Genomic DNA, 8,050 nt, shown 5'->3' with positions numbered 1-8,050 from the left:
TAAATATTTCTGGATCCACTTTGAGTGCAACCCCTCTAAAGATTGAACTCACTATTAAATGTAACTAACTTAATTTAAATTTAAATTCAACCAATAAGGTTAACGCTTAGTACAATTCCAGCTTCCTATAGGGCAATTTAAAATTTCTAATTAAAAACTTTAAACTTTTGATACACATTAAAACTAATCGATCCAAAAATAGCCAAAAATATGATAATTAAATTAGACATTTCATTACCATAAGAGCTGTAACACTTATTGTCATGCGTTTGTGACAGAATGCCCAGAGAAGCAGTAAGTTCGTCTTCGATCCCGAGTCTTCTAGAGATCCAGAAGTGTACTTGAGTGTTGAACCTGTCGAAGAAGGTTAATTTCAAAATCAACACGTAACAGTTTATTGTCCCCCCTTAAGTTATCAAACGAAGAGAGACTCACTTCATCAATAAGATATAGAAGGCGTAGATGATTAGCATGCTTATCGATTCGTACCACGTGACGGTGCTATCATAAATAATCTAAAAAAATTAAATAAATAATCGGGACGTCAGCTGTCTCCAAAGGCTTCTTAATCAAATAATGACCCTAATACTCACAAGAATTAAGACCACTACTGTGAATGAATAAAAGACGGAATCACGGATAATTGGCCACCATGACAAATTAACTTCCTGCAAAGAAAGATTTTCTTTATTGTATGGTGAGGAATGAGAACCAGCTCATTGAATATGCAAGAAAAAAAATTTGCATTTTTCATAAAATTCTTTATAATTTGTAATTATAAAAAGATGCAGTCTACTTCTGACTTTCTAAAGAGGTCATTTGCATAAGAAAAATTAAGTTTTATGTATCAAAAAAGAAAAAAAAAAAAGGAATTTACTTACTCTTCCAGAAAATATTCCGCATATTCCGATGACAAATAAAACATTAAAAACTGCAGATCCCACTATTGTCCCTGTTCCTACGTCACCTTTTGCCACGAGGACACCTTTGCAAAGAAAGATTTGAATAAATTATTAAAATACGGAAAATTACTCAATTATTTTTTTAAATATTAAAAAGAAAAAGAACGTGGAAAATGTTTAATCTTCCTGATTTCCAATTGGATAAATCTTGCTTCTTTTTCATATTTTAGTTCTCTCTACCATGTGGGCATTAGAGGACCTTTTTGCTCATGCCCATCGTGGGTTCGGTCCAAGGTCTAGAATAGGTTCGACCAGGCTCGCCGGGTGGTGAGGAAGGGGCACGAAATATCGGGACAAACCACCCCTCCCGAAAAATTCCTGGGATTGCTAGCCCAGATACGATTCCGGGTCCTCCAGAGCGTAAACTGACACCTGACAAGTCCCAGATCGTCTACGAATGTGAGTCGTCCTTTGCATGATACGTAAGATAAAACTATATAAAAATTGATATGTTGTCTTAAAGAATGATTGGCTGAAAAAATTTAAATGTACGCCTACTTCTACCGTTTTAAATATTCGTCAACCAATCATCTTTAATTAATCAGAAAGCCATTCAAACTCGATATCTTACGTATATTACAGAAGGCCGCCTGTTCACGAGAAAAGTTTATCACTATTCTAATTTTAATTATTTTTTTAAAGTAATTAAATTTACTTGAGATGAAATATACTTTAAAAACAGCATTTTTATAGATTTTTTTTGTTTAGATTTAAAATGAATTAAACGCAAAAATTATATTTCGATTAATCGTAATTTGCAGCTACATATTCTTTAAATTCCTTCTCTGGAGTATAATCACGGTTAAATTTACTGATTATACGGATAACGATTTCAAACCGTATAATTTTTCGAGGGATTTAAGTCAATGACAGAGGATGATTGCCGTATTACAGGATTATTCGTTATTTATGATCACAATGGGTTCTTTTTCTTCATCGATATCAACTTCTACACCTCCGGTGTTGTTAACCTAAATCTCTCTTGCTTATCAAGGACCACTAAGAGGGGAGCAAAACTATAAGAAAGACTTTGCTTATTAGCTTCATGGGGCCCAGGCAAATTTGAATTAAGAGGTTCGATGTGCAGTGTTGACTTCAGACAGTTTTTTTTCGGCGGAAATTTTTTTGGAGAAATATTTTCTCATAAAAGATTGGTTTCAGGCCCCTGTTGGTGGGGCCTCCAGGCAATTGCCCTTTATTGCCCATAGGATAACGCATCACCGGAGCAAATTGCCCTGGGCCCCGAGGAACTTTTTCGTTTACATCCTTATTGCTAGAGCCCCTGATATGATATGCATTTTGCCGCAGGCCCGTTGACAAATGGAAGTCCCTGCTTATCAGTATTATATTGATTAATGTAGCAAAATCCACTCGTTTCTCTATTCGTGAAGTGCTGTAGAGTTTTATAAGATATTAAAGTTAATTCTAGATTTATAGGCATAATGAGGCAGCCGGGTGATGTGGGGCCCGACGTATCCAGGACAGACCATCTCCTCCAAAAATTCCTAGGCTTAACCACTATCTACGTAAATAATAAACCGTGTCCTTTTTGAAACCGTGTCCTACACGGTTTCAAAAAGAAAATCAGTAAATAATAAAATTTAGTTATGTTTATATGAAATTAGCATGAAAACCAGTCATAGAAGTATTGTGGATGTTTTCCATCGTCGTTTCTTTACTCCAAATAACTAATTTGAATAACAAATGCATAGAGTTCCCCCACTTTAACATAGCTTTGACCCATATATATATATATATATATATATAAATAGTTTTTTATTTTTCTTTTTTATAATTTTATTTTACCTACAGTCATTTTGTTTTTCATAGAATGCCTTTGAAACAAATTAAAACAAAAGTAAATTCAAATATTTTTGTCTGTCTTCAGGGATTTCATTTTTTACAAATATATCTTAAATACAGTTTATCTTGGAATGTAGTATTCCTATGGAAATGGGCTTAAATTACATTCAGTAAAATATTCAAATCTTTTAATATCTTTTAATAAATAAATCTTTTAATATTAACATTTTTGAGTTTTGGATTTGAAATTATAATATTTGCTTGTTTTTAAGAGAATACACATCCAATAAAAGTTAAATACAGTAAATACAGGTCTAAAAGTCACTTTTAAGGAAAAAAATTAATCATGAATAGTAACATCCAACTTCTTCAAAGTTGTGTTTTTAAAATAAAATTGTTTTTAAAATAAAATTAAAAATATATATTGGTTAACTGACTTTTTAGCCACACTACATTTTTACAATATATGAAATTTATTTTGTATTTTTGGTTTATTTGGATTCTTGTGGATATATGAGTACTTACATGGGCACTTCTGTAGATATGAATTGCATGCATATAAGTTATCTGCATTCTCAATAATCCATAAGTACCTATTTGAAAATTACAGTTCTTCTACTCATTTACTGAATGTCTGAAGATCAAATAAAATATGACATTAAAATTTCATAAAACAACAAAATTATAAAAATTATTATTAAACATTTACTTTAAATTTAAATATTTAATTTATTCTAGTGTATAAGTAATTCAAACTCAAGAAATTAGTTTAGAATTCTGTTTTAGACTTGCTCTATAAGTTAACAACTAAAATAGGCTAGAACTGTTATGTATATATAGTATACCATATTTCTATCAGTCAAATATCAGATTTCTTCATACTTAAAAAATTGATTTGCACCCTACAATCTACAGTAATTTAATCTAGTTAACTGATTTTATTAATTTAACTTCCTAACACACCGGGTTAAAATTTAAATCTTCTTACTTCAAACCAAATAACTGGAGCAAAAAATGTTTCTATAGTGCTAACGTTTTCGACACCTCTTCAGGCATTTACTTAAATCCGTTGCAAGCTGGTCTTTAAACTTTTGAACTTATTTAGAAGGCATTCGATTTTGTATTCCAAAAGCACACGCATTCCAATTTATTCAAACATTGTATGCTACTATGAGATTCGAAATGTAAACTGTTTTTTAATTTGAAACATTATAAACGTAAATAAAATTAAATATTATCATCCATTAGGACTTGCCATGCCGTAGAAAACGACATTTCCTCCTTAAAATTAATGCATGTGGATTTGCATCCCACCTTAAATATTTCCATTGCCTCCAACAGTTTGAGGTGATCCTGATGCGAGGTGGTGAGGATGATACGTGTTTCGTTAAAGTCAGCTGAAATGTCCGGGTCTGTCACATAAGTCGAAAGTGCTGTTGTGCATTTATTGTGTAGTATGTCTGACTTATGCTCCTTTAATTGTACCGCTAAAGACCTTTTGGTTGAACCAACATATATCATTTCTCTATCAAATCTGCCATCCCTTATTGGGACCTTGTCGATGCCCGGTAATCTGTCCGGATTCAGATGGTCTTTTCCATTCCTTAGTATGCTGTAAATGGACGGGCATCTCNGATTAAAGTTTATAACACATAATTTCTGACCCTCACAATAGCATTGTGAGTTTCCCGAAAATGCTGAAGACCACAGAACATATATAGCTGAAGTTGAAGTCTCATATTAAATTTTATCAACACTTAACATCGGACAAAAAACTAAGTAACCTTGAGTGTCAAATAGCGGGATATTTGAAATAGCTAAAATCTATGAATTTTTCCAAAAATGAGAGCTATTTCAAATTTCTCTTAGCTATAATTTAAAAATACATGATACGGGCCTCTTGTTGGCCACCCCTGATTTAGAGCATGTTCAATATAGTATACATTGGCAAAAAGTCTACAGTGATTATTGTATTATTTTTTGAAATAATTGGTCCATAGAAAATATTCTATATATTGGGAAGTTCATCAAAGTTAATTAATGGTGGTGGTCTCAGTCAATGACATCAGGCAGTGTTAATGAATTCTTCAGTCAACACACTCATAGGAGTCAACAGATATGTCTTTTTTTAGGACACTTGTTGACACGTTGACCCATTGAAATGCTCTGCATGTGAAACAGACTTAATGTTATAAGTGTATTTCAAACATTTTATGAACTTCCCTATATCTAAAAAACTGGGTTTGTATAAATAAACCACTCACAAAACCAACACCAGCATATGAAAAGAAAATGAAAAATTTACTAACATTTTCATCTATGTGAAATGGCCATTTTACTAGCTGTTTGTTTGATATCGTTTGTACCTGAGGATGTCTGTTTCACATAAACAAAAACATTAGTAAATTTTTCATTTTCTTTTCATATGCTGGTGTTGGTTTTGTGAGTGGTGTATTTATGAACTTCCATTTCTGTTATAAACTGAAACAAAATTTCAATGCTGCAAACTAAGCAAAGTCAATCTTCAATTTGTCGTAGGTGGGCAGCAGACATTTGGACATTTGCTCTTCTGCCCATCTAAAATGTGGCTAAATGAAATATATTTTCATACAATTGTTTGAACAGATGCATTTAATTGTGTTCCTTGCACTAATATAGATATGGATTTATTAGTGCTACACTTTGAACAGGTGGAAAAAAATCAAAAGTCAAAACATCCTAGTTTGTTTTGACTTGTTTTCATGACTTGTTTTCATGAGCTATTTTCAAAACTGGTCTTTTTACATTTTATTTAGTACAAAAAATAGTTTTTTGTTAAGTTTTTGTGATATTTGATTTTATAATAACATCAAACTATTTAAATCATATAAAGTCATATACACACTTTTATGTTTAATGGAAAAGATGATGACAAATGAGTTTAAATTTATGTCAAGTTAATTTTTTTGATAATTGTATTTGAGAGTGATTAAATATCTAATGCAAGAGTTGCACTATTATTGAAAAATGGTATTTTTGAAAATGAGAATTATATTTATCATGTAAGAATATTTTATTTAAATAATCATTTTAAGAGAATTAACTGAATATTGATGTTTTCCTATACTTCTTGAAATTTAAAATATACTTAATTTTTAGTATGTAATAAATTACAATTTTGTATTAAATTTTTTACTTTGTTTTTAAGGGAATTTTTCCAGCTTCATATATTTACCTTAAAGCATTTTGCATTGATAATGAAAGGTATGACAGTTTCATTAAATGTGCTTTTATTTTTTAATGTTAACATTTTACTCTAGAAATCTTATGCTATTGTGCTATTTATAAAATCTTTGAATAATAATTTATTGTTTTCTTTTTATTTTAATTTTAATATTTTAGAGTGGGTGCACAACATGTGGCCCACTGCCTAATTTTGGTAAAAATAGTTTTGTTAATAGACCTACCCAAATATTCACATATGTATTAACATTATTTATTACTGACTCTTGTAATATATTTGAGTATTACAGAGTTGTTATACTCAAATACTCATATATTTGAATATTTATATATATATAGGTAGCTCTCGGTTTATGCTGGCTCAATTTACGCTGATTCACAGTAATGCTGCTCTGCAATTTGTCGTTTCACGGTGTAATTCTCCAATTTTTCCTATGCTAGACTGATTTTCATTTCAGTGTTGCTGTATTTACTGAGCCGTGACATTGTATATTCATTAAAACAAAGATTTTTATTGAATATATTTATTTTTTCTGTTTAATATTATTGGGTATATATACATTTGCATTAAATTAATATTAAAATACTAAACGTTTAGGTACCCACGAGTCAAATTACTAAACTTAATAGTCCAATAAATGGCATCCGAATCCATAGTACCAATGAATGTATCCCATATCAATTTGTTCAGGAAAACACCTTACGATGCAGTAGCACTTCTGGCGATCACAAACTATCGTTAGTGAGACAAATCTACTTATTGTTGGCCAGACGATACTTTTTTATTAGCCAGACAATATCTACTTCTTGTCAGTCAGACGATATCTCTCTCCTTAGCCACCCTCAATTTTCCTGCTCAAACTGACCTTATATATGTGCTATGGTGACCAGTGGTCGACCAATCAGTGTCTCTGCTCATCTGTAGCTCTACGTCGGGTTAACGTATCCTTTCAACTACGGGAAGTTTGACAAATGAACTTTGTGAGTTAGACAATGATTGGGAGCGAAGTGCAAATGTAAAAAGGAGCATAATATTCGACCATATTCCGAAATTCTTAATGAAAGAAAACAAAAATGTAAACAATTAAAGATGGATACTTTTTCCCGAAAAATGTAAGAAATCTGAAGCTAAAATTTTTAATATAAACATTTCACTTTATTTTATGATAAAATATATTTTAAAAAGTTAAGTTTATATGTATATTGTATTAATAGACAAAATTATTTGCTTATCTTTCACTTATGTAGAACCTAACCCTATACCTCACTGTAAATATGGGTTCATTTTATACTGATTCGATTTGCACTGGCTTTTGTAGGAATGGAACTGTGGCATAAACCGAGGGCTACCTGTATACTATATATCAATATTCACATATTTTGTTCATTGCTTTATTGTTTGATACTTAAAGAGGTCTGTAACTGATTGTAATTAATTGTGTGTAGAACTCTATGGTTGACTTGGTTATGGAAAACATGAAAAAGATAGAAGTTATTGTACTGCACTTGTGACATAATGCCAGTTTCTTAATTATGATGTGTTCATCATTATTTCGGTCTTTTAATATAACTTTTATGTACAGTAGAGCATCGATTATCCGACTCAATTGGGGACTCAGGTTGGTCAGATAACTGAAAAAATTGGATAACCGAAAAGAATTAAAAAAATACATTATTAGTATAGTATATTAGTATATCTCATGTAATTAGTATATTAGTATATCGCTATTAACCAACTTCACGTTGAATTTTCATCTATGTTAAGCCTAACAATTTTTTTTAAAAATAATAATCGTCGCTATTGTATCGTTAAAAATTATTTTTAAATTATTTTATTGCTCACAAAACAAACAATCACTCATAATTAGAAAATTAAGCCTCGTTTAAATACTGGCCAGCTAAAATATGCAAAAATTTAACAAAAATAATATTAAAGTAGCCAAGACATAGCCAAATATTGTAGCGCCACATCACTAGCGGACATTTGAAATTTGCCGACTAGAACGGTCGGTTAACCGATGTGACGGTTAATCGGGGGTCGGATAATCGATGCTCTACTGTAT

At 31.0% G+C, this 8,050-nt stretch overlaps 1 long non-coding RNA gene across 1 annotated transcript; it reads right to left on the bottom strand.

Moving 5' to 3' along the window:
* Positions 1–158: 158 nt before the first annotated feature.
* LOC111640144 lies at positions 159–1,021 on the bottom strand. Its single transcript, XR_002759222.1, has 4 exons — positions 882–1,021; positions 594–668; positions 436–515; positions 159–354 (listed from the first exon to the last, which is right to left on the bottom strand). It is a non-coding gene; the product is annotated as an uncharacterized LOC111640144 (long non-coding RNA).
* Between the last annotated feature and the right edge of the window lie 7,029 nt (positions 1,022–8,050).

The sequence above is a fragment of the Centruroides sculpturatus genome, unplaced genomic scaffold (genome assembly GCF_000671375.1).
Source record: "Centruroides sculpturatus isolate CEXI.00-Female unplaced genomic scaffold, Cexi_2.0 scaffold1392, whole genome shotgun sequence".
In the NCBI taxonomy this organism is placed as follows: Eukaryota; Metazoa; Arthropoda; class Arachnida; order Scorpiones; family Buthidae; genus Centruroides; species Centruroides sculpturatus.
Note: the sequence above shows the minus strand (reverse complement) of the source record. Positions and strands in the feature narration are given on the sequence as shown.